Source organism: Macaca thibetana, chromosome 2, assembly GCF_024542745.1.
Source record: "Macaca thibetana thibetana isolate TM-01 chromosome 2, ASM2454274v1, whole genome shotgun sequence".
Taxonomy (NCBI): domain Eukaryota; kingdom Metazoa; phylum Chordata; class Mammalia; order Primates; family Cercopithecidae; genus Macaca; species Macaca thibetana.
The window spans coordinates 193,763,572-193,788,503 of NC_065579.1; the positions used below are offsets into that span (position 1 = coordinate 193,763,572).

Below are 24,932 nucleotides of genomic sequence, written 5' to 3' on the forward strand. Positions count from 1 at the left end.
AGCTAGTACATTATTTGCCATATGGTCGAAACCCAAAAATTGTCATCAGTTCTCATTTTAATACCTCCAAGTGTGGCGGTTTGCTTAAAATAACACAGAAACTAAGTCACTTCTTAACTAAGGAGTAGTTAAATACAACAGCATCACCAGCAAACACAAACACCCACACGCTTACATACACATACACACACACACATACACATACATACATATACAGATATATGTATAGAATTTTCAAATACTTAACAAAATATTTTATTGGGTTCTAACAGTTCTGTGAAATAGGAAAATTGGACTTATAAAACTTATTTTTAAAACAAATAAATGGAGAAATGTCTTAGCTTAGTAATTTACAAAAAATGTCATAAAAAGTCCATGGCAGGTATCATACGTATAAACAGACATCCGTGCTGAGGCTTCTCTTCTCCTCTAATTATACCCAGCAGTTTTTCCTATATGAAAGAAGTGATTTTTCCTTCATAATTTTTTCATTACATTTCCCAAAACCTCTCTAAAAATATCACTTGCCTAGAATGTGTGACAGTGATTTGTGACACTGAAAATTCATCACCTTCAGATGATTTTTTTCACTTGATATTAGAATAGAAATTAGGGTTTAATATATTACTGGTTTTATATATAACTTCCCACAAACAAAGCAGTAATAAATTATTGTACAGGCATAATAAGCAACTGAGGGCTGTAAGTAATCATAAATAGTAATGACTATCTTCACTATTAGCATTTTAATAATAATTTATAAAAACATAATGAAGTCCTAATCAATCAAAAGTACACCATCAAAAGAGATTTATTTTGGTAAGGACTTACTCTAGCTAAAGTAGAAGTTATTCTTTCAATCCTTGTGAAAGTGTCCCCCAAATGTTCTCCTTAATTTAGGAAAAGGTTATATGAATGTATGTATTGAAATCCAGAATTTTGGCACTTTCTTCTTACTAAGAACAGAAAAAGAAACAGCTGGAATTCAAAACATTTAAAAGCATATTCTAACATACATGAACTACTCAGTTTTTGTCAAGTATTTTAATTGTTGTCTATTTGAAAATTAGTTATTTTGTAAAATGAAGCTACTGAATTTTTGAATGCCTTGAATTGGGAGTATGCTTTGCATTATGATTTAAAATCCTTCGTCTATGTTGAGTTTTAAAACAACTAGGGAAACAGATGCCAGACATCTAATGTTGCTATTCTCAATCAGAGATCATTTTTAGTTAACTGTTCTCATCTCCGACTGTAATAAATTTGCTTTCACATGCATTTCTGGTCACAAGAATTGCAACCCCTAAAAACGTGAAGCAAGCTGAGATTTGCAAATGGCCCAGACGTTGTTATGCAAAGAAAGTCTCTGTCTCGCCTAAAAGAAAGAATGTAGGTGTTAATTAGGAGTGCATTTAGAGAGTTCTCTAAGTTCTAAGAAAATATAGTTTCTTAAAAGAACTCGTCCTGAACCCATCAAATAAACACAATGTGATATTCTCAAAGAACAGTTTGAGAAGGCTGTAGTGTCTCAAAGACTATTGTCTTTGCCTTGTATTTCCATGTTTGAGAAAAGCATTTTCTGAACAAAAAGGAAGGTATAGACTTCTTCATTTTCTGCTAACACCAATTGACGTCTTTCTAAATTTTAATTTAGGTGAACAGAACAGGCCCAATGAGTATGAGAAATGTTAGGTAACAAAGCAGATGTGGCTGAATGTGCAATGTAGTTCATTCAATTCTGCACATGAACTCAAGGAGACTTTTATATAGATTTAGCACAACTATCTCTACCCCACAGACTAGAGAAATGAGATATTAATATTTAAGTACGATTTCTTTAATTCTCTCAAGTTTCTCCTTCCTTATTAAAATTGTATTTACTAACTTATGATTAGCACTTAAACTACTGGTCCTGTGCCTACACAAAATCATATTGTACCATAAAGCATGACACAAAACTTTCCCACTCACTCTCTCCATGAGAATTTAGTTACTGAAATGGCTAAAAAGATCATATCAGGACAGACCTGCCTCTATCATCTGTATGTAACAGGGATCCAAAGCAGTATTTCATCCTTCCATTGCATTTTCCATTTTAACCTTGCTTGTATTTACATGCATTTGCATTAATCCATGTGCACAATGCAAAGTCCGAGGAATCATCGCGATGCTGACGGTGACTGCTAAGTTAGAACTGTATTTTGAGAGAGGAAACGCCAGCCTGTTCTGGAATTAAAATCTTGATTAACATTTAACAAGTTGTTCTACACCTTCTTCCTGCAACCTCTTGTCAAAAGCCACGTGTGCCTTGCTATTTTCAGGGTGAATTTGTAACAATGGGCTAATCTAATTGTTAATTGTTAGTTATTTGGTTATAGCCATCTGTGGTAGGCCAATTAGTGAGCAGCCTGGAATTCAGTTGAAGCACTTTCCAGACACAGTTTATTTATAACTTGATATTTATGGGGAACTCTAGTAAAACTGTGTCTCATAAAGGACCAAAGTTGCTGGTTCTGCAGAGTCCACAGTAGACTGCACATAAAGCCCGCTTCATCAATCATTCATGAACACAAGAGGAACACTCAAGTTTTCAGGACCATTTCTTTTGTTCTCAGTCATTTTAGCAAGGTAATAGTCACAAATAGTATACTAAAGAAACCAGTTCGACTCATTTTCATTCAAATCTGCCTAGGGAATTAAACATCAAGCTGGAGTATTTTATAAGCAGTTCCACATAATTATTCCAGTTATAAAAATGTTTTCAAATCATTTAACAAAATTTGGATCTAATCTGAAGCTGGGATTCTACTCCACAATGAAACAAAAGAACTAAACAAATGGAGAGCCGGCAAGGAGAGAAAGCAGGGTTGTGGAGGCAAACCAGTAGGAACAAGGGGATGTACCTGACTTGCTTCCCTTCAACTAGTCATAGTCACGTGTCAACTGGAGGATGTAGTTTTTTCCCAATGTGGAAGCTCAGCCATTTCTTTAATTCTGACACTGGCCAGGCTATAAATAGAGATTAGGAGATTAGTACACATTTGTAAGTCCACCCCTTCTCAACTTAAGGAGGGAATTAGTCTACAGGGAATGAAGTACTTCTGCTTACTAGGTTGATAAATACACTTCATCAACATAAGTTCTGTACAACCATTGCCATTGAGATATTGTGTAATTTAAAAAGACTCTCATAAGAATGTGTTAGAAATAACTTATGTCTGATTATTAATATATTTTGATGAAATATGAGTTATGACATTATAAAATTATTAACATTAATTGAACATCAGCTATGTCCCAAACACTTTGATTACATTTTCTGATTTTACCTTCACAACAATACTATAGGATTGCTAGCATATCCCTCTTTTATAAATGAAGAAACTGAGATGATTATAGATTAAGTAGTTTACTCAAAGTCACATAGTTAATAGTAGGTAGATGTGGAAATTAAATCCAGGTCATCTCTTCCTAACATGCAAATTAAAAAAAAAAAACTCATATATTTACATGTATGTGAGGTTATATATACATACATTTATAAGAACAAGGCAAACAATAAAGACATAATATGGAAACATAAGCCTCATGAAATATTGATGTTCTCAGTTGAAACACTAATTAGCCAAAAGATTATACTGTAGAGGCAGGTAATGGGGAAAATTCTATCAGAATCCCTGTGGAGTTGAAAAAAATATATGTTCATACTAGGATTCAGGACCCCCATTGTAAGTGCAGTAAATCAAAATATCCAATGGACAAACCCAATACTTTAATATTTTTAGAGTTTCTCTAGTGATGCTGATGTTTTATTAGGTTTGACAACTGCTTGCTCCAAAAGTCTCAAAGTTCTACTAGTTTCCATAGCTCTTACATTACTTTTAATATAAGCAATTATTATTTACCAGCACTATAAAAAAAGTAAAAATTCAGGGCTGTTGCTATTAATATTGTGCTTTTTAATATTATTCTCCTTTTTCTTTTCATATGACTTAGGGATGCATTACATGATTACTATTCAGCCACATGTGATGTTGGTATAATTATAAACTTTCTGTGGTTGAATTTTTTTACCTATAAAAGAGAGATCATACTACATATATCATTATTTTATTGAGAGGGTTGAGGAAAATTCACTTGAAAATGTTGTTTAGTAAAAATTCACTTAAAAACATGTTTAGCAAAACATAAAGGCTAATGCAATTATAAGTAGTTATGACTACCAATTCATAATAAAATACTGAAATTAAAATATATACCAATTTCACTCATTTTTCCAAGACAGATGCTTATGTGTCCTGATCATCTTTTTCCAGGATCCTATTATGAGCAGACTATGAATGTTAACTTCTTCTGATAACAGATAATCAGTGTTTGTCTTCATGAAAAAATTTCTATAAAAACTAAACAGAAAAAGGAGATGGCAAATTCTATTTAGTGTTCCTACTTGTTTCATGTAAGTCTTTACTGATTTCTCTTTGGCTGTAGACAGTAAGTCTTTTAAAAAATTTTCAATACTTTATATTTAAGAAAATTTTAAATATACGATTAAAAGTGAGCCCCCATTAAAGTAATTAATGTTTTCAGACTTCCGTGGTATCTCTCAATCTCCAAGTCATTAATGATTATATTAAATATCATATTTTTAACATTGGTATTTATATTGAACATTATAGAATAGCAAGAGAAAGTCACTTCAAATTCATAAAGCTAGTTAAAACTCAGCACATTTGGTATAAGTCTTGTTATAAAATATCATGTAGGTTATAGTGGAAATAAAGTAAACTTTCTCAACCAGAGAAAATGGCAATTACAACTGAAGATATATTTCAAAGTGCTAAGCCTGAATCTCCACTAAGGAGAATGTAATATTCTCTCTGGGTTGAAAAGATAAAGAAAAGCAAGTGGAGACATATCAATTATGCAAAACAGATGTAAACGTTCTAACACGTTTATGACACAAAGCAAAGCAATTATCTCCTATTGCGTAAGTGTGTTGTGATTGGGGAAAATAAAAAACGAAAAATCCCAAGAAGAAAAGTTTAAATCCTAGATTCATTCCCAAGTGTGTCACTAATTCTAACATTTTCATGACTTTGCCATTGATAATGGGGTGTACAAAGCTTTACTGGGAGACAGTCCTTCATACCTCTTATTTCTGCTTGTTTGTGAGCAAAGGTACTGATGATATTTGTTTCAAACTATCTTTTGAAGAAGTTTGTATAGTGAACAGCCTGGGAAAGTAGAAATAGTCTCTCCCTCTGGAGCAAAGGGCAGGTTTGCTCACAGCCTTTGAAGCTAAAGATACTGTCTCCCTCTGGAGCAACGGGCAGGCATGCTTATCGTCCAGCGTGAGCATGGAATTCCTCTTCTGTAGTGAAATGCAGGTGTCCTCTGAATCTTCCCATGTGTTCCTGTGGAAACTGGGGCCCAAAAACACGGACACAAGAAAAACGGTGATGGCCCTGCTACTACTATTGCTGTGAGTAATAACTACTTTGTTTCTGACTTCAGAGTCTCATGTCTTCTGCCAGCATCCGTTACACTGTGGCAGGCTAACTTGTTAGCTGGCAAGTAAGATGAAATCTCAGACCCTTTCCAGTTCTTGGCACATTTTCCAGGTAAATGCAACTTGATATCTTAAGCACACACAAAAATAAATTTGAAGTTCACACTTATGAAATAAGATTTCCTAAGTTTAAATTCAGATGTTGTCAACAACTAACTGTGTGGCCTTGAAAATGTCTCTCCAGGACTCAGTTTCATAGTCGGTGAGATGCACATAATGATGTTCTTCTTGTGTCTGTGATAAGCTAAATGAGTGGATTGCTGTGATAAGCTAAATTAGTACCTGTAAAGTATTTCAAATAGTGTCTCAGATTTCATAGATGTTTAATTAATGCCTGCTATTAGTATTATTTATTATAAAATTGGGAGAGATAGGAGTCTCTCCCAAACAAACTATAAATTTTGCCATCAATTATATATGCTACCATTTTAGTGCTTTTTTTTTGATATTTACTTTAGTAATTATAAACAAATCAGGAACTACTCTTTTAAAAAAATCTTTTAAAAATATGTTATATAGGTTTTCTTTAGGCTCAGTTGATCAAAAGGAATAGAGACTTATGCAGAGTTTAAATCTTTGCTCTGCCCCTTACAAATGGAACAGAGATCTTAAACAGTAAGATTACCAGAATGCCCCTAGGAACTAGAAATGTGATTAAAGTTGCCGTGTATACCTGGTTTATTGAAGAAAATGAATTCCTTGGGGTACAAATACACAACCGTGACTTAAGCTGCTTTACTTATGGTATAATAAATTCCCCTTTCCACTCTTTGGTGGCATTTTACAAGCCTCTATAACTTTTTGGACGTGTTCAATAATAACATTGTCCAATGATATAGCTAATTCAGTCTTCAGTGTCCATCCTTCAGTGCAATTTAGATTTGATTTAGATTTGTGGTTAGATGGCCTTGGATGAAAAGAAGAACAGTCGAGCTTTGCCAAACCTACTTTGTGGATAAATTCCTCCAGTGCTGAAAGCAGGAAGGGGAGATGGAGAAGCAGATATAGCACATAATTGGTTGTACCTCGATGTGGGATGTGACCTTAGTCTCTAATTTAGTCTAGTTTCTCATGGAACTAATGGGCTACCCACAGGTTGTGACATGATGTTCTTGGGGGTAATTTTAACCTTTACCCTTGCTTTTGCTGATGCCAAGGGCTGCCTTCAAGAAAAATAGTCTAATTCTTCTTAAATGTTTCCATTAGTAGAGGTCTTCACTTCTTTCTGTGTGGTGATGCTAAGGTCATGCCAATTTCTGCACTTTAACCTATATCTTTGGAATTGTAATTCATACGTCAGTGTTTTCCTATTCAAGGCAAACTAAAAGCAATTTTCCAACAACAGTATTCACCCCACCTCCACTTTACCAGAGCATCTCCAGGCAGGAACATTGCCTCTCCCAACAATTACTTGCCTCCCCAGAAGGTGCAACCCAATCTTTGTTCTTCCCCAGACTTCTTATGAAGACTGACATTGACTGTGTGTGAGGCTGTGGAATGACGGCAAATAGTACTTGGGCAGATGATGCAGGTGTTTGAAGCCTCACAGGTAGCAGTTTTCAGCATATGGGTAATTGACTAATTTTTAGCTTTGGATTTCATCCGTCATTCTTGAAGAGTTGAAAGAGTCCAATCCAACATCCTCATTCAATTGTATCACGTTAACAATATAATAAATACTATTTTAAACATTAGATTGCTTAATATATAGTATGATGTTTGGGGCCACTTGTGAAAAAATTCAAATTCACAACAGACACTGCAAAATAATTTACTAATGTTATTTTCCAGGTATTTCTCACAATCAAAGACCCATTTTTCTGTTGTCTTTTTGTGATTGGCTGTAATTGCACAGAATCAGAGGGAGAGTGAATTATTGCCACCCCTTTTGTTTTTCTGGGTTGCTTAACAACTTTTGTTTCAAATGCACAACTGTAAAAAGTATAAGATTATAAATAAGTTAAACAGAACAAAATCACACCTAATGCCTCAGATTAGAGGAGCAGCTTTGACCAGAACAGGCAAATTTCAAGCAAATAATTCCTCTCTGCTGAAATATTACATCATATTTATAAAACAATTTTGAATTTGCAACATTTAAATATATACCTTCTGTTATTAGAAAGTGAGAATCCACACCTACAAACACATACACACTAACATCATCACGCACAATTTTGACAGAAATTTTCTAAACTGTTTAAATTCAATATAAATAAAATCAATAATTCTGTTCCTTAAAGTAAAAATGTTCTTATTACAGTTTTTTGGGGCTGTTTGTTCTTTTGTACCTAAACCATTAACTAATAAATCCTGAGGTCAAAGAAGCAGAATCTATGCCTCAGGGTTTAGAAACAGAGTAGGTGATATGAAGGTGGATGCAGTAAAAAGCGTTTATCAGAATGTCAGTTGATACTCTGCTAGTGTGTCTTCCAGTAATTTTACTCAAAACAAATCTGATTCCCAGCAAGGACTGCTAAACGTAAAGAGATATAATCCATTTTTTTATAATTTTGTCTGAATGGTGTTTCTCCTTAGGTGTTCAGCCACAAAAGCTATGAGCCTTTGGCTCTGATGTCGGCATGACCTTCCTCAGGCTGTGCTGATACCTACCAGACTGCATCATCTTCACACTAGGGAGTATATCATTATGCTTTTATTCTCAATTGATGCAAAGTGGCCCTGTTATAACAGGAGGCCACACAGGGAGCATACCGAGTAATTTATTTTGCTTTCATGTTGTCACTCTGTGAGTGTATCAGATAAAGTTTTGCCGAAGAGATGGGGGAAAGATCAATTTTTTTTTTTTTTTTTTTTTTTTGGCCAGAGTCTGGCTCTGTGGCCCAGGCTGAAGTGAGCGGCGCCATCTTGGCTCCCTGCAAGCTCCGCCCCCCGGGTTCCCGCCATTCTCCTGCCTCAGCCTCCCGAGGAGCTGGGACCACAGGCGGCGCCACCGCGCCCGGCTAGTTTTTTGTCAAATTTTTTGGAACCCTTAGAAGGATGTAAAACATAGGCTAAATTCTCATAATATGATTGACTGGAAAAAGTTATCAACAAATCTCAATGGAGAAAACATTACGAATGAATGAATGCGTGTCTGTGAAACATGAAATGGTTGCTAAGTCATCTAGTGGCTCTGGACAATAAAATATGTCTTTCTGATAGACATTGCCCACATTTTTAACTGCTGTATTATGCCACTGTAGACTACACGTCATCAGACATGATTTTGAAGGCCAAAGGAGTAATATTTCATGGAACCAAAACCAGAAAGTAATTTAAAAGTCAATAACTCCCACCATGAAAATAGTCTTGACTTCAGTTTTCAAAAGCAAATAGAGGGAATACCTTAGACTTATTGCCAATGCTTTCTAAAGAAGAGGTGTAGCCTACATTTGTTGTTTTTGCTTAACTTCTCTTAATGGACTATAAAAGACTTTTAGTATTTAGTAGCTTGGAGAGCTAACATTCCTTTCCTCAGAGATTATTAAATTCTTAAAGAAAAATAAAGAAACAAAGGCAGCCTTTTTTAGTGGTCCCAGGAAGGAAGCTCCCAGAAGGACAAGGCTGATCTTTAGTGCTTTCCCTTCTGTGTGATCAAAGCCTGAGCTAACTGGCCTGTAAGGACGAAGCCTGATCCATTTTAGAACCCCCATAGAGCCTGCCTTCTGGAGAGGGGTGAGTAGATTAAAGAGAAACTGAGATCAGTTGGGAATAAAAAATTACCGTCTAAAGGAGCACTTTTACATTTAAAATAATAAAATACCTGACAATACAAACTTGGAGTTTGGTACACTTTAGGTAGAAATGTTAAAGCAAATAAAATTGAATCACAAAGAGTTACAGAAAATTAAATATAGGAAAGCAAATTTCATAAATAAAACTTTCAGCAATTAAATAATTTCTATTAAACAGGAGGACTGAAAACCTCATCTTTACCTTCTGTGATGGTCTCTTAGGATCGAGAAATTATTTGGGGGTTTTAAGATCAGGACAATTTTTCAGTACCTGAAGATTCATTTTTCCTATACAACTAAGAAGGCTCAAATTTATTTTACTCTTTAGATATATTTTATGGGTAAAGAAAAATCAGGGAAAACATTTCATCAGATCACAGCTAGGGAACCCAAGGAAAATTTCAGTGCTAAAAATAGTTTTGTTATAATTCAACCAGGAATAATAGTTTTCTTGTTGAAAATATTTCCCAGTGCAAAAAAAGAAAAAAAAATGATATCTTGCCTACTCTTGAAACACACCTGCACATGTATATACACATTCTTACACATCTCACATTCATACTCACATATGTTGAAAAGTCTAGTTATAAAGAGTGACAGAAAAAAAAGTGTGCAAATAAAAGACCTGCTTTTCCCAGGCCTCACAGAGGCCTTTCCCGTGACTTGGATCTCCCAAGATTCACACAAGAGTTTTGTTCCTGCTGCAGTTTCTGCCTTGGCCTTATTCATATGGACACCTCCTCCCCGACACACCTACTTGTATCCTAAGTTCTTTTCTTTTTTGTCTCCAAAACCTTGCTTATTATCTCTCTGATTTGTCATATTCAAAATTTAAACCATCATCACAAAAGGCAGTGGAGCTCACTTCGCAGTTATACAGATCTGAACTGAAATCCAGGTCTAGAAATAACTGAATAGTACTTCTCAAGCTATTTAACTTCATAAATGAGCAATTTCTCATATAGATAAATACTTACTGCATTAGAATTAATGAGGATTAAGTATAAAAAGATGTGTTAAACACCCTGGATAGAAACTAAAATACACGTTTTGTCCACAGTCACTGTTATTATCATATCTAGATATTTCCTGAATTCTTGACTTTACTCTGGTTTTTCTCTCGACACATATTTAACTGTATAGTGGGCATTTTAACTAAGATTGGCCTATTCAAAATAGAACATATAATTTCCTAAACCAAATCCACTACATTAATTTCTGTCTTTAGGCTTAAACCTTTAAGACATGTGTTCCTCTTCTTTTTATCCATCATTTCTGCTGTTTCATTAGTAACCAAGTAATAGAGCCTTTTCTGAAATAGGTCCACATTTCACATAGACTACTACAAATAACTCCTATCTCGACTTCTGAGCTTTGGAGTTCCTTGACTTTTAATCTTTGAAAGTACAGCTCAAAGAACATTCCCATGATCAAAGAGTTCTGATGACCAAAACAACTAGTGGTTTTGAGCAAAATGGGATTTTGCCACTATCTTTAAAGTTTTCGTGAAATTTTTTCTCATACTCTAGCAGACAGAATCATGCCTTCAGTTATCTGAAGATATGCATATCACACTTTTGTATATTTGTATTGATAAATATTTGCTAAATTAGGTTGCATTGTAAAAACCTGACGTGTAAATACCCTTGAATAGCAAAAAGTAATCCAGGCTATCAGTGTATCAATTTTTAACAGACTCTTTTCTTACATTCAATTGTTTTAACTCAAAAAAATAAATTATCTTCCAATATGATTATTATAAAAGATTAAGTAGAAATTATTTTTTTTAAGGTTAAGAATTTACTGTCGTAATAGCTAAACTTAATAGAATTCATTGACATACTTTTATACAAGGAAAAAAGAATACTTGGAAAGGAATGGGGAAAACAGCCCCACTTCAAAGATAGATTCAAGGTATATCAAAATGCTTTTAGTACAAACCAAATTTACTCAGGTTTATAAAATCTTTGGACACATCAAGATCAAAATAGAAGTAATGAATCAGATTTTGTATTCTGATTTTACTAGAATAAGTGGCACCAAATTAAATCCTCACCAAATATCTTTGGAGGTTTCCAGGGCTGTCTCATTTATGCTCACAAAATAAATTTATTTCTGAGGATTTTCTGCTATACTGCTGGGCACAGCAGGTTCCTCATGGTTGCATTCAACTTCTAAGGCCAAAACCTCACCACACCAATATTGCATGATACTATTTCCTGATTTATGTCTTGCTTTGTCACTTAAATACCTTACTTTAAGACAAATACCTTACCTAAATGCCATTACTTTCAATGGCAAAAACTGCAATTACGTTTGCAACAATCTGATAGCATTTCTCTTTCCCTCTCTGATTTATAGGTTATATTCGGTAAGTTCTCATGTGCAAAACTTCATTCCAGAAGGACTTCATTCCTCAGATAAATCACCTTATGCAGATGGACACCTGTGTGTTAGCAGTCATTCATTTATTACACATATATTGAATTCCACACTAAACTCACCTAGGACAATCATGCTACAGATGAAGACATCAGGAATGTTTATCACTTAGGGCAAACAAAAATGGAAGAATTATGCTTACAACACATTCTATATGTTGTTTTCACTTTGGTTATTCTTGGATAGAGAGTACTAATAGAGATTCTTTGGTCTGTGAGAGTTGTATTCAATCAATATACCACACCATAAGTAGAAGTTTGTAATGTTAGCTGAATTCCAGCTTGAACAATTCACAAGTTAGATTTCTGAACTAAAGAAGAGTTTCTGGTAATTGAATAGAAATTATATTTACTGAGAAAGACCCATGTGTTTTTGTCTTTGGAACATTTGGTTACCATTCAATAAAATTTGAATCACAACTATCACCATTTATAATGCAAACAAGCTACTTAAATGTTATAACTATACAATAATCAATTTTAATGAAATTGCATCGTTCTGTACTTATATAAAATTGACCATACAAACAACTGTGTCACTAACAGAAATCATGATTTCATTCAGTTTTTTCCCCATAAACAGTAGGTATAGATTTTAATTAATCTACCTATACCTACTATTAAGTGTGCCTCCAGTATAAACCTGTACATATACCAGATAGATTTTGAAAATACAGCAGTCCAATGACAATAATTCTTTAAAAAATTCCCTATCATACTCTAGTGAATTTTTTCTCTGTCTTGCTAGCATGGCACTAACTGCCCTTTGTTATAGACTATATTCGTAAGGATATATACAAGTCGAACAGCCTCGAAAGATAGAGATAGTGTATCCATCCAGAGCAAAGGGTAGATTTGCTTATAGCCGATTTCCTTCCAGAGCTAAGAGCAGGCATGTTTACTACTATTCATAAAAAAGTTGGGTTTCCTACACTCATAATTCTCCTGAAGTGACACCCACTATGTGCAGGCCTTCATCTGGGCTCATCTGTGTCACTTCTATAAGACTTGGATTCAAAGGCAACTGAAACACTCAGGCATGTGTATGTTGATGATGTTTGCTGTGCTGGGAGTAACAAAGATCTATGTCTCTCACCTTAGAGTCACATGTCTTCTCTGAGGATCCATGAAATCATGACAGGCTTACTTGTTAGTTTGCAAGATGGGTAAAATCTAAGACCCTTCATACTTCATGAAAGTTTTGGAGATGAGTGGGTATGTTAACAGAGACAGAGCCTGTTAAAGGAATTATGAGGATCTCACAGGCAGAATAATAAGATTTGAGGGAAGTTCATGGGGATCAACAGTCAACATGTTGACCTAATTATATTGTCTACCAGGAAATAAACAATCCTCTACTTTATTGACTGTAAACATTGTTTCATAATATTGTGGAATATTTTCAAAGACAGCTGTCCAAATTTTATACCAAAGTATTGTTTTATGTTATATGCCCCTTACTAACTGTAAGTGGATAGGGAATTGTTATTCACCTGGAGAATTTGAAAAAGAGGAAACAGCATATGCTAGAAGTCTCCACCATAGTGAAAGATTCATTCAGAAAATACTCTTTCAAAATATAGTGCTACATCATCTGTCGCAGGTGTTCACTTTTTTGACGTCCCATTTTAAACAAGACAGAGAATAGTTATTTTTAAAACCATTTTCCTTTTGCTCTTAAGCGTCAAACCCAACTATGTTTTGCGGCTTCCTTTTTGGTTAGGTATGGCAGAGTGACTGATTCTGACCAAAAGAATATTGGAAAAAGCTATAGACACAATCTACAGGCCTATGGAAATTTCCAGAGAATTTCCCAAGCATTTTCTCTCTTCTCAAATCAGTTGGCCTAATGTAAATGGTCCAATTGAATAGTTCACAGCACAAGGGAAAATATAAACAAATTTTTTTTAAGAGATAGTAAATATTATACATTTGCAAGACACGTAATTCTTGAAACACGTATTTTTCCTTGTTTACTTTTTTTTTTATGCTTTAAAAAAGCGAACAGCATCCTTAGCTCTGGGACCATATGAAACAAGCTGGGGGCTGGATTGGACCCATAGTAGGAGAGAGCAGAGGCATAAGAGAAAAGGAACCTATATCACTGCAGGAAAGATAACTTTAGAAGGTGATGTGAGCAGGTAAGTCTCTGAGATTTGAAGTTTTGTGTTTATTCTTTTTTTCCTTATAGTAATTAGTCCAATATTGTTATGGTAGTATTTCTGACAAGTTAAATCTGATAACATATTTCCCCATATATCACAAATAATGTGTTTAATTGAAGGGGAAAATGAATTAATTTTACACTGATTCAAACCTTTAGAAAATACAGCTGAGATAAGCAACTTCAGCAAAGTCTCAGGATACAAAATCAATGTGCAAAAATCACAAGCATTTTTACACACCAATAGTAGACAAACAGAGAGCCAAATCATGAATGAACTCCCATTCACAACTGCTACAAAGATAATAAAATACCTAGGAATCCAACTTACAAGGGATGTAAAGGACCTCTTCAAGGAGAACTACAAACCACTGCTTAATGAAATAAAAGAGGACACAAACAAATGGAAGAACATACCATGCTCATGGATAGGAAGAATCAATATCGTGAAAATGGCCATGCTGCCCAAGGTAATTTATAGATTCAATGCCATCTCCATTAAGCTACCAATGACTTTCTTCACAGAATTGGAAAAAACTGCTTTAAACTTCATATGGAACCAAAAAAGAGCCCGCATTGCCAAGACAATCCTAAGTCAAAAGAACAAAGCTGGAGGCATCATGCTACCTGACTTCAAACTATACTACAAGGCTCCAGTAACCAAAACAGCATGGTACTGGTACTAAAACAGAGATATAGACCAGTGGAACAGAACAGAGTCCTCAGAAATAATACCACACATCTACAACCATCTGATCTTTGACAAACCTCACAAAAATAAGAAATGGGGAAAGGATTCCCTATTTAATAAATGGTGCTGGGAAAACTGGCTAGCCATATGTAGAAAGCTGAAACTGGATCCTTTCCTTACTCCTTATATGAAAATTAATTCAAGATGAATTAGAGACTTAAATGTTAGACCTAAACCCATAAAAACCCTAGAAGAAAACCTAGGCAATACAATTCAGGACATAGGCATGGGCAAAGACTTCATGACTAAAACACAAAAAGCAACGGCAACAAAAGCCAAAATTGACAAATGGGAACTAATTAAACTAAAGAGTTTCTGTGCAGCAAAAGAAACTACCATCAGAGTGAACAGGCAACCTACAGAATGGGAGAAAATTTTTGCAATCTACTTATCTGACAAAGGGCTAATATCCAGAACCCACAAAGAACTCCAACAAATTTACAAGAAAAAATAAACAACCCCATCAAAAAGTGGGCAAAGGATATGAACAGACATGTCTCAAAAGAAGACATGCATACAGCCAACGGACACATGAAAAAATGCTCATCATCACTGGTCATCAGAGAAATGCAAATCAAAACCACAATGAGATACCGTCTCACACCAGTTAGAATGGTGATCATTAAAAAGTCAGGAAACAACAGGTGCTGGAGAGGATATGGAGAAATAGGAACACTTTTACACCGTTGGTGGGACTGTAAACTAGTTCAACCATTGTGGAAGACGGTGTGGTGATTTCTCAAGGACCTAGAACTAGAAATACCATTTGATCCAGCCATCCCATTACTGGGTATATATCCAAAGGATTATAAATCATGCTACTATAAAGACACATGCGCATGTATGTTTATTGTGACACTATTCACAATAGCAAAGACTTGGAATCAACCCAAATGTCCATCAGTGACAGACTGGATTAAGAAAATGTGGCACGTATACACCATGGAATACTATGCAGCCATAAAAAAGGATGAGTTCACGTCCTTTGTAGGGACATGGATGCAGCTGGAAACCATCATTCTTAGCAAACTATCACAAGAACAGAAAACCAAACACCACATGTTCTCACTCATAGGTGGGAACTGAACAGTGAGATCACTTGGACTCAGGAAGAGGAACATCACACACCGGGGCCTATTGTGGGGTGGGGGCAGGGGGGAGGGATAGCATTAGGAGATATACCTAATGTAAATGACGAGTTAATGGGTGCAGCACACCAACATGGCACATGTATACATATGTAACAAACCTGCACGTTGTGCACATGTACCCTAGAACTTAAAGTATATATATATATAAAAAATACAGCCGAACCAGCTGAAGAACAGGTAATGATCTTTAAGGAGACACAACACTCCTAAAAGATTCACAACACAGTGAGATAAATTCATTACATTGCCTTTATTTTACTGTGAGTTCCCAAATAGCAGACTTATCCTGAAGTATTTTTATTATTTCCACATGCTAATTACTAACATATTATAATACATGTGGCAGAATATAAGAACTCTGATGGTTACTTCCTTAGTGTTTGGAACATGAGCAATGTCTAAATTTTTTCTAGAACTAAAAAAAGTTCATTTTACTTGCAGCATTGACGTCTCATTTATCCACCAGCTAAAGGTAAGAATCATTTTCAATGAATGACAACTTGCCAGGCTTTCCCAACCATTAAAAAACGCCCTTCCAAAAATGGGAAGCTATATAATATTTTAAAATTATAATATACTTTGTGACCTAGAATGTGATTTCTGCAAAAGTTAAATGCTTATAAAATGTGGAGATACACCATTAGCTTTAAATCACATATGCTGTAAAGCAGTATAAATCCATTCAGGGCTTCAGTGCTTTAGACTTCACATTACTTATATTTTTATACTCATATTATTCTGGTTAGAAATAAATCAGTTAGAGTGATAGACTGACATCCAGGATTGGCTAAAATATTATGCCCAAGACAAACACGCTTTCTTGAACGTGGTCAAGGAGGTGAAATTTTGGGTATTGTTCTATCCCACAAGGTTAAGGTAACTTGGAAGATAAATGAAATTATCTTGACTGAAGGCTAAGGGAGAGCAAAAGGACAGCTTGCCAGCATGAATCTTGTTGTTAGTATAATATGCAATTGCTTTTAACTCATCTTTGTATTTTTCAAGTGTTCCTGCTCTACTAGTAAAATCACAGTCAGTGTGGTGCAATTAACTGGCTTCTTACTACATAATTATATTTGATATATAATCTCAATTTTCTAAGTTTTTTTTTAAATTTTCTTCTTCTTATTTTTTTTTTCAATTGGTTCATTTTTGTTAGGATTTGTAGTTAGTAGTTTATGCAATAGACTTTGGTGGTACCAGGGTGGTACCATACTCTGGTGGTATGAAATAGCCAATGATTATAGTAAAGGTGAATAATATCCTTATGCTAAACTTTGAAAAATTTCCCCAGATTATATGTAGGAAGATGGCACCTATGGAAGAATTACACATACATTAATATTTGTAGTACAGACACAAACATTAGAAGATTTTAATTTTCTATAAATTAATAAACGTGGAGGTACAAACATATGAATTATTGTAATGATTAATAACCCTATATACCCCAATAAGGAAATGTGATAGGCCCCAAATCAAACTCACGTTCAAAGTGGCGCTGCACACAGCATGCCTTCACTCTACTCTTGGTGTTTGAGAGTGGTCTGGAATTGCAGTTCAAATAAAAATGATGCAGATTCCAATTTGCTAAGGAGAATAATCATGAAGAGTAAACTTTACATGCATACCATATGGATGAGGAAATTAACACACAGAGGGCAGGTGTCTTGCCCACGTTCAGAGCTCTTGAAAGAGAAAGATAAACTCCCAGCTCTATCTTTTGTCCTCTTAACATAATCTCATATGCCACTGTCCAAAGCAGGTGACATATCTAGAAATAGTATATGGTTTCCAACATATCTTATTGCTATATATACCTTATTGCTTTATATTATTTAGATTCCACTAAAGCATGTGTTTCAAAATCTGAATGCACTGTGTGGGTAAAATGAAACCTTGCAGCAAACATTTGAGACACAACACCTGACTCTAATCTATTGCCTAGGAAGCTATATTGTAAAAGTACACACAAGCAGATGCATCAGTGTTTACTCCTCACTTTTTAATCAAATACAATGTTTTGAAAATATGGCATTCAGGTCATAAACATCCAGAAAAGGTCTAAAAAGGCAAATTGAAGTGAAATATTTAGATAAGCTTAAAGGACACATAAAATGTCATAAATAGAAACATTTAAACATTTAAATAGATACATTTAAAAATATCATTGATGGACTAAGAAATATCAAGTAGTAATAACACATTAAAATGCAAAATTAGCTTTTAGTTGTTTATTTGCACAGTTAGATTCTTCAAAATTGTGAATTAGGTGACTGCAGTATTCTTCAAAAGGAAATTTTGAATTTTGATTGATAACTGTAATCAAACTTGCTGGACACTTCAACAGCTTTTCAGATTTAAGTCATGAAGGCATCCTTATTTAAGACATCTAAGTAATAACATCAAAAGATCTATTTTGATCAGTTTGTCTTGGAATGTTTCTAAAATATTTTCTTAAATTTCATTTCATTCATCCAGATTTTAGAAAGATACAGTGGTTCAACTTTGTTGTCAACTTCATTATGTTTATTAATCAAATATATATCACAAAATATATTTGATTAATAAGAATAATTATACATAATTTATATATAATATTAATTTATAATTAATAAGCATTATATATATAATTTTTAAGAAAGAAGCATGGTCTTGCTCTGTCACTCTCCCTAGCTGGAGCACAGTGGAGCAATCATAGCTCAATGTAAACTCAAACTCCTGGGCTCAAGTGATCCTCCCCACCGACCAGCCTCCCAAGTAGCTAGTGCTACGGGCATGTACCACTATGTCTGGCTATGTCTTTTTTTAAGAGACAGGGTTTTCCTATGATGCCCAGGCTGGTCTTGAATTCGTGGCCTCAAGCAACCCTCTCACTGTGACCTCCCAAACTGCTGGGATATCAGGAATAAGCCTGGAAATCTATTTTTAGTCTTCAAATTGCTTGATGACTAACCAAAATAAGTGTGATCACTTAAGTGAGCAAGTAAAAGAAGGAACTTGGAGATAAAGCGAAAACTTCAGTGTACCTTATTGCAGGGGTATAGAAAGATATTCAGGCCGGCTTGGTAGGAGCACGTTTGAGAAAGGGAGAGAGACAGGAACTCACACTCCATTTGATCCAGTGGGTATGTAAAGTTTACTAAAAGGCCGAGAAGGAAACTAAATTCCCTATAGCTCTGTACGTAACGTCTCAGATACATGTACTAGAAGCTATTAGGCACCTTTTCCCCCTATGTCAAATCTTTCTCTTGCTGTACCACGGAATGAATTGTAACCATCATCACAGTGTCGGAGGGAAAGCCAGAGCATGTCACCACAGAACAACAAGTTCAGGCTTCTGCTAATATTGAACTTTTATTTCTAGTTTCACCACTGGGCTTTTGATAACAAATCAAAAGTAAATCTCCTTTGGTGGAACCTGAAACCTCATCAATTTTATGACTTTTGAACTTTGGGTTTTATTAACAATAGAATTATACGTAGTGACAATAGACAACTATTGAGGTGAACATGGCAAGTTCAAATCCCAATTTCATTCTTGCTAAATACATAATAAACAATTGAATTGAAACTACTCAAAATACCATTGCTTATGAAGAAATAAGTATTAGATTTTCTTTCACACCTCCAGTCTTCACATCCTTTATTGCTAGTTCTCTTTTTCATTTTTTTTTCAGACTCCATTCTCTTCTTCCATGTCATAATTATGATGGCTATGACTTACTGTGTGAGTAACATGTGTTGAGGTTTTTCTTAGTTCTGGAGAAATTTTAAAAAAAGATATAATCCTGTAATGGCCAGGCATGCCATAACCAAATAAGAGAAAATAAAATGGTTTTGTTAGCAAAGGTAAATTTTCTGTAAGCACTGAAAGGAAATGTTAATTCCTATATATTATCTCTTTTCATTTTAATCGTCAACCCATGTATTTTATCTCTGCGGATCTAACAATTGAGGTAAAGAAAATCCCAGTAGTGTTTATTTATTATTACAGCAGGGGAGAGATTTTAGTATTTTCTGGTGCATACAGAGCTGTTATTTTCTATGTCACTTGAGTTTCTGCTGCCCATCTCACTGATAATTTGCAGTGGGCCAAGGGAGCTTTGATTAGGGAAGATGAACTATATTGGCCATGAAAATGACAAATGTTTAATAATGAAAGATCAACTTTTACAGCTTGAAAATCAGACAGGATCCCACTAGAAGGAAAAATGTGATTCTGTAGCTTGGTTTTTAAATGGATAACTGTAATTAAACTTGCTGGACACAATTTTATCTTTTTTTCTCTACAAAGCCCCAGAAAACAGAGATTGTGTTTTTTTTTAAATACCCAGTAACTTTTTTCAGAATCTATTTAAAAAATTCGTAACTGCAAACATTAATTTTGAGAATTAGAATCATATTTTACCTAATTGACAATTAAATATATACTTAAAGTAGTTCATAAGAGAAAACAAAATCTTATTAGATATCCAGTTTCCTGTTAAATGTTCTTATGAAAAAATGTTTTGAATGTATTTATATGATATATTTATAGATGGTTAATGTATTTATGTTTTTATATGATGATGATTTGAAAGTAAATTAGCCGTTAACTCTCAAAATGGCCTAAAATAATTTAAACAATGCCGCAGACCAGAGAATGACTTAAATATTATGTCATTCTTTGAGCTTTTCACAAATCAAGTAATTAATGAAATATTGAAAGAATATTTGAAAGCATATAATTTAAAGAAAGTAGTAAAAAAATTGTGAATTAGGCCACTGCAGTATTCTTCAAAATGAAATTTAATCATGCCTTAAATTTAGTGTTTCCCAAGATATCTCCATAAAAGGGACATTGTTGGAATGAGAAACTTGACTAGGCAAAGCAGAGACTGCCATTTATCCACCACTACCCATTTTCTTACTCCTTTATAGTGATAACATTTAGCTGGGCACAGTAGCACCTCAAAAGGAAGCCACATTTCCCTACTTCCCTTACTAGAGCAGCATGACTAAGTCTTACAGAAAATGAATGAAACCGTTATGCATAATTTCTACAGTAAGCCATTAGCAAAGTGATTTTCTTTCCCTTTTTTTTCTTCTTGCTACTTACATACAATGATCTCGAGTTATCATGGACCATTTTGGAACCAGGTCAATGAAAACAAGATTTTAGGTCACTGTATATCAATAACACAGAAGGAGCCTATGATAGCTTCAAGAATATAGTCAAATGCTAGTTCAATCTTTTTCATGACAGAAATAGGTATCCATTTACTTAAGCCACTGCTTTTAGTGTCTTGGTTACACACAATTAAGTGATTTTCTAGCTAACAATCTGAATATAACCTATATTTGCATGGTAAGCTATCTGATTATTCAAGAGAAAAGTATTTAAGTAAATTGTAGTGTCCCCATAAAATGAAACAGTATGCAGTCATTAAAAGTTATGGCTTTGATGGTGATGGGAATATCTTTTTTACAGTTAAAATGAAAACCAGCATGTAAATTAATTTTGTATCATTTCAAATATAAAAAGACGCAGAAGGCCGGGTGTGGTGGCTCATGCCTGTAATCCCAGAATTTTGGGAGGCCGAGGCGGGCAGATCACTTGAGGTCAGGAGTTCAAAATCAGCCCGGCCAACATGGTGAAACCCCGTCTCTACTAAAAACACAAAAATTAGCTGGGCGTGGTGGCACGCACCTGTAATCCCAGCTACTTGGGATGCTGAGGCAGGAGAATCGCTTGAACCCAGGACACAGAGGTTGCAGTGAGCGGAGATTGCACCACTGCACTTCAGCCTGGGCACCAGAGAGACTCCATCTCTGAAAAAAAAAAAAAACGGTTGGATGTGGTGGCTTATGCCTGTAATCCAGCCCTTTTGGAGGCAGAGCTGAGAGCACTTGAATCCAGGAGTTTGAGACTAGCTTGGGCAACATTTCAAGACCCTGTCTCTGCAAATTTTTTTTAAAAAAGCAAAGTCACAGAGAAAAATAGATGAAGGAAAGCATTCAAAGTATCAACAGTATTTTTTCTGTTGATGTTCAAGATTAAATATCCAAAATAAATCCCAATGAGTAATAATCAGAAATTATTTTCATAATTAGAAATATTAATCTTTTAAAATTATAGTGTGCCTTTTCCTCAGGTAGCTCCTTTTACTAAATTGTTAATTTTTCTAATAGTCCTAAAATATTACCAGGTCTACTTCTCTATCTTTAGAATCAGTGAGCTGTCTAAATGCTATATTTAACACATTCTGTTTAGTTCGATGATCCTATAGTTAGGAGAAATACCTACACTTAGATGCCCACTGATTGTTCTTGACAGGATAAAATTCTTCCATTAATCTCTGTTGGGTACAGATTGATGCATTCTTCTTGTTATGCCTATATGACTCTTGCCCCCACTTCCCTTTCAATCTCTGGAAAAAAAAAAAAAAGCCAGGCTGCTTGTAGATCACAAAAAAAGGGCATTCTACTGTCCTCTCAGTGCCCTAACACTTAGTGTTTTCTTCAACTGGAGATGTCTTTCTCCCACTGGGTGCCCGGTTTAAATGCTTCCTCCCTTGTAAATCCAAGCGGATTTCTCTAAGTACGCTCATATTCATTAATTTGTTCAACAAATGTACATGACCAACTTCTACATCCCAAGCATTTCTGGAGGCGGGGGGCACTGGTATTCAATGATAAATAAGCAAGACCAGCTGCTTTCTCTCTCACAGATAAATACTAGTGAGAAAACAATAAAAAATGATTCAACAAGATAACTGATGTAAAATCGAGTTTTCAGGCAATAATAATAATAGTGATGTGGGTAATGACACTAGGCTTCTTTAGCTTGAGTGGTTAATTGGGAAGAATTCCTTTCTGAGGGAGAAACTGAAGAGATTGAAACCTGAAGAACAAAAGAAGCCATTCTGGTTGAATGCTTTTTATAAACAATTCTTTATAGCAATTATTGAGGCTCCTTAAGATCAGCAACCACATCTTTTTATTAAGAAATTTCCAACAAGTTGAGCAATATTTGATGAGCATTAGATCATCAAGGATTATCTTGAATATGTCATACATAACTATGTATTTTTCTTAATTTACTGAGAGCTAGACAAATGGAAATGCAAGACATATTGCTCAGCTCATCTATTCAGTGAGAATCATGACTTACACTGCATACACTTGCAGAAGGGAAAGAGAGTCAAGAATCACTGCATAGCTAATATGTACTAGACACTGTCTTAGGCATTTTATATACATAATCTCAATTATCACAACAACCTTCTCAGGCAGGTAGCATGATTTTTCCAATTTACAAACTTCGAGGCACTGCTTTTAGAGAGGTTATATAACCTATCCAAGGTCACAGGGCTGTTATGTGGTAATGCCATGATTTTAAACGACACTCTTCTGACACTGAAGACCAATTTAAATATACTAGGAGTTCTCAAGGTGTGGCTCCAGAGCCAGCAGCAACAGCATTACCTGCACACTTGTTGCAGAAGCAAATTCTTGGGTCTCACCCCAGACCTACTGAATCAAAACCACTAGGAATGGGGTTCTTCAATTTGTTTTAACAAGTCCTGTAAGTAATTTGAATGTGCACTGAAGGTGAAAAACTGTTGTGTTATGTAACAAAAAACCAACACACAATTCCCTACACTGCTCATAACTTTATTCTATTACATAACTTACTTTGATATCCAGTGTAAAATTTTATTGTGTTAATTATGGATGAATCATCTGGAACGCACTAAATATATTTTCAAGGAAAAAAATCTATTTTTATGTGGCCACAGAGGTGGAAAGTACTAAATTACTCTCTTTTGCTAGAGGGTAAAGATTTTCCTCTCGATTTCCATATGAAGTTCAAATTAATGTGAAATGGTTTCAGAAACATGTAAACAGCTTTCACCTATCAAGATTATACTGTCTATGAAGAAAGATAATTAAGAATATATTTCTTAGGTTTTATTTAGAGATAAATCCCAGGGGGACTAAATGGAAAATATGATTAACTTGAATCTATCAGTTTGAAACTGCAAGATGGAAAACACATTTAAAAGTTTTCATAATGTTCCCTCAAACTTTTGCATTATTAGTCAAATTACAAGAAATTTTGACTAAATTATATTGACACTTTAAATGTTACTTTGCTGAAAATACACGAACATATGTAAAAGGGTACTAAATTTGGCCCTAAAACACCTTGCTTCATATACACAACTTGAAGAAAACATAAAGCAAATTGGTATTATATAATATTATTCACAGGCTCTTTTTCTAACTGAAACCATAACCCCTCTTCCCGTAACTTTTGATACAGGACAAAGGAAACATTTGTCTCAAAATTTCTCCAATCGTGGAAACACAAAAATGACTTCTAGCCTTGCCATTCACAATGGAAATGTATTCAAAATATAAAATCTATGTTTCCTATTTTTTATTTTTGTAGTTGTTAATATAATCTCAAATGTTTTCCTGGTTCAGGTAATACATACATGACAACAAATCTTCTATTAGTTTAAATAATCCAAATATTAGGCCAGGCACACCTGCTCACACCTGTAATCCCAGCACTTTGGGAGGCCGAACTGGGTGGATCACCTGAGGTCAGGAATTCGAGACCAGCCTGACCGATATAGTGAAACCCCGTCTCTACTAAAAATACAAAAGCTAGGCGGGCGTGGTGGTGAGCACCTATAGTCCCAGCTACTCGGGAGGCTGAGAGAGGAGAATTTCTTGAACCTGGGTGGTGGAAGTTGCAGTGAGCGATATCGTGTACTCCAGGCCTGGGTGACAGAGCAAGATTATGTCAAAAAAAAAAAAAAAATTCAAATATTACTTAAAATAGAACAACAATAACAGACATTAATGTTTCCCTAAATTTGGGATTTCAGAAGGAGCTGTGATGTAGGCTGCAAAGATGCCTGGATATCACTGAACATTGACCATGGGTTGAGAATGTCAAATTATGTAGTTAAAACCAAACAGAGGAATCTAGAGGTATAAAGGAAATAAGAGCCAAATAGAGTGAAAGACACTGAGAAAGAAAATGAAACGAATGAAGATTCAATTTAATGGGAGTGAGCACAGGTTACATGTAAAAAAAGAAGCTTGTAATTAAAAGGCAG

At 34.8% G+C, this 24,932-nt stretch overlaps 1 protein-coding gene and 1 long non-coding RNA gene across 10 annotated transcripts in view; both read right to left on the reverse strand.

Moving 5' to 3' along the window:
* The window catches only part of LOC126949347 (uncharacterized), a 74,664-nt gene extending 54,371 nt beyond the window's left edge, over nucleotides 1-20,293 (reverse strand). For all 3 annotated transcript variants that reach the window (XR_007723671.1, XR_007723670.1, XR_007723669.1), the window contains exon 1: nucleotides 832-20,293. This is a non-coding gene — a long non-coding RNA (uncharacterized LOC126949347). The remainder of the gene's footprint in view (nucleotides 1-831) is intronic.
* The window catches only part of ROBO2 (roundabout guidance receptor 2), a 1,778,513-nt gene that overhangs the window by 1,306,135 nt on the left and 447,446 nt on the right, over nucleotides 1-24,932 (reverse strand). The window lies entirely within an intron of this gene.